Below are 3,746 nucleotides of genomic sequence, written 5' to 3' on the forward strand. Positions count from 1 at the left end.
TTTGAAGAAACCATCGAACAATATTGAGCGCTGCAACGTCGTTGTTGTCGTCATCATGCAAAAACTTTTGTGTAGCCCAGTACCCAATTAATATTAAAGGTATTAATATGAAACTTGGAACACTTGCTTATCTTGACAAGAACAAGTGAAGACATGCGGGATTATTCTTAAAGCTATGTTTAAAAGCAATGCCCGTTTGATTTTTTTGTCAAAATAACTATTTAAGTATTAGAATTTTATTCAAAACAATAAAGGACATCACCATGACTATTCGAAGACTTGTTAATCTTAACAATTTAAAAGCTTAATGTATGGTGGCTGATTTGTGACATAAAATTTCGCCCCGCGTCCCTGCCAAGCGAAATGTTGAGAAAAAACAATTAAAATGGCAATTGGCGGAGCGAAAATCCGCTTATAAGTGAGGGTGCGGTGCGAGATTCAAAAAATAAAAACGTTACACCCCGGTGGCGCGAAGCAGGCATTAAGAAATAAAACGACATGGGCGCGGGAGTGAAAACACGCTCTTAGCCGGGGCGGTGCGATGATAAAACGTCGCCCGCTCCACCGCTAATTAGCTCTGCGGCCCCGCCATTTTATGCATTCATTTTACCTCAACCAGCGAGACCCGCCAAGCGAAAAGTCGAGGAATAATAAGACAAGAGGGCCATGATGCTCTGAGTCGCTCACCAGAAACAACTGCTTTTTCAGTGTGGGGATTTATCCACTGTCAATATGTTCTTATATTAAATTTGAGCATTTAATATGTATAAACAATAGTTTGAAGAAATGCCATGACCTGGGTCATTTAAGCCTTAGCTTAAACGGGTCAAATCAAATAAATATGAACAAACTTGAAAAAAGAATACCTGAGATTGTAACAAAGTTTGGTGATCATCTATCAATAATTTCAGTAGGAAATGATGTTCAAAGGTTTTTCTATTTTTAGCTTTAGTCGCCCCTAAATGGTCTAATCAAATCAATATGAGAACACTTGATGAAAGTTAAATAAATAAAACGTCACCCGGCGCCCCCGCTAACTAGCGTCCTTTCGCTTAGGGCCCCGCCATTTTAACTTGCAAATTATCGACTTATCATTTGGCTGGTACGCCGGGCGAAAACGCGTACGGTACAAACTAGCCACCATACAAGGGGAATTTTGCTAAAACTTATATAGATCGGGAATAATAATATTATGATGCATCAGTTTAACTTTATGTCAAAATTGCTTATAATTCTAATGATTTCAAAACTATGAAAAAAATCAATATAAAATTTGAACCCTTGACTGTGAGTAGGCGAAGTTGTATAACAAGGGGCATTCACCTAAAATCAAAATATTAAGAGTTTTGTCCCTTGATATCTATTTTTTTCAAAATTGCTTATTTTGTGGAAAATTTTAAAAGACTGAAAGATTTGTCTTTGCTTGCAAGGCACAAATGAAATACAATGGGCATATTATGCATATCATTATTCTGTAAGCTATATGTCTGTAGTTATGCCTCTTTTCAATTCAGCGTTTTTGTCACAGCTTCTTTTTATCAGTACGCTGATTTCAAAATTTGAACGTGTTATACTTTATAGTCATGACAAGGCACTATATACTTAACTCAAGACATTATGCCTCTTATAGAAGTTATGCTATTTATAAAAAAATATGTATTTGATAGTGGATATGCATTTAACAGAAGAGCATAACAGTTCATGTTGTGCTCTTTTTTTCGACATAGTGATCAGAATCTGATTGTCCCTTCGCATAATCAACAGTAAGAGGACCACCTAAGTTATATACATACTTTATAAAAAAACAGTCAATAACAAAAGCTGTATAAGATAAAGCTTTTGTTAAAACGTGTTTTCAACAGAACAGTCATTGAATAAAGGTTATACAAGCAAAACGTAACAAGGCATTATAAAGTATTTTAAGGTAATAAATTATATAAGGCAATGCGTCTTGAAGTCTCCGACAATGTACTTTCTCTACCTTAAATCTAGAATCTTTTTTTTTTTTTTTTACTTTTCTATGACACTATTAACTAGTTTAATACTATCTTTATGAGCATCAGAAAACTAAAATAAACAATGCTATTTACTCTGTGTCTTTCAAATAAGTCGTAATGATATAAATAAAGGAAATTTTTTACTCATGCGTAAATGTTTTTAACAAATAGAACACTTTTATAAACATGGTGAAAATTTAGGTTTCTAACAAAATATGTTTAAAGAAAACAGCTAAACTGAACATAAGGCCTAGCTTTTTTATTCATTTATTTATTTATTTCATTTATGTCACTGGCAGTCCGGGAAAGCAATATTTAACGTATTTAAATATCATAAAAGACGAAAATTAAACTATTAATCAAAGTAATTTATTTGTTTTTGAACTTTTTATTTTTCTCCAAATTTTCTATGTATTTTATGGCTGTACGGACGAAAGAACATTCGAGACGGCGACTGTATCCTCTCTCTTTAGGAAACATAACATTCCTACACTTCATAATATTGAACGAAAAAAACATAGTAAGCCGGAAAAGACAGCTACATGGATATTTAAAAACGGTATTAAGAAATATTCAACTCAACAAATTCGCAAAATCTTATCCGTGAAATCGTGAAACAATCCAAACGCTTTTTGTTTTTAAATTGGAACTATAGTCCTGCATAACGTAACGCTCTCGTGTTGGTATAAACTGCGAATGTGTTGAAGATTAAGGCATGATCGCGAAGTTGATCGGTAGGCTTGAATGATAAATTACAAAAAAATTGTATTTGTAGTACTGGAGTGTAAGACAAAATGATATCAATGTTCGTTATAAAATGCGGATAGAAAAAGAACTAATGAAAAAACATTATGAAACCCATTGAGCGGAGAAGTAATATTCATGCTATCGTTTTGTTAATTTACATCACAGTTGACGTCATATATTAACCTTTAAGTAATCCTTTTTATATGACGTGCATATAATGCATTAAAGTGTCTGTTTAACAGGGATATATTACAAAGCGGGATGGAGTTAAAAGAAAACGCGTCATTATGTTTTTGTTACCACATTAAGATTTTAGCTTTATATCATCATCTGATAAATAGTCTTAATTTATTTGACAGTGGAAATAAATCATAGCGTGAAAGAAATTAACTGAAGTGAATATTCGTTTTAAAAATCAATGAATTTAATAAATAAATAATTAGTTCTATTAAGCGCGAAATATAATAATGTTTTATAAAAAAAAACTTGTACATTATTCAATAGAGTGATCTAGTATCAGATAAAACATGAATATCTTACATAAAAACACATCACAAAATCCCACACACGGACCATCATATAAACAAACTGACTTTTCAGCAAGCAGAAAAAGATATGTCTTTCTGGCTCCCTTTAAAACCCTCGACACAAGCAGATTTGGATTAAATCAATGCAAAACAGATCAAAACAATTTGTTTTTGCTTTAAAGGGCGATCGCTCAAATACATAAAAGAAATCAAAATTTACAGATGCATCTTTAAACGAACGTGTTAGGTTAGAATGGGCGATAGGAAATGTTAAATGTATAACCGATTACACATCCTTTTACTTGCAGGTATAAAATCAATGGAAAGTTAAGTTGTAGCATCTTTGTGATGCCGCGTAACGTGAATTTTACAATAAAAAGCCCAACATAATATCATCAGCTCATTAGTTGACCAAGCTTTGAAGCCAATGATAAATGTAGTCTACAAAGAAACACTTAATGAACATAAGTCATAT

The sequence above is a fragment of the Ruditapes philippinarum genome, unplaced genomic scaffold (genome assembly GCF_026571515.1).
Source record: "Ruditapes philippinarum isolate M1 unplaced genomic scaffold, ASM2657151v2 ctg8719_1_1_1_1, whole genome shotgun sequence".
In the NCBI taxonomy this organism is placed as follows: Eukaryota; Metazoa; Mollusca; class Bivalvia; order Venerida; family Veneridae; genus Ruditapes; species Ruditapes philippinarum.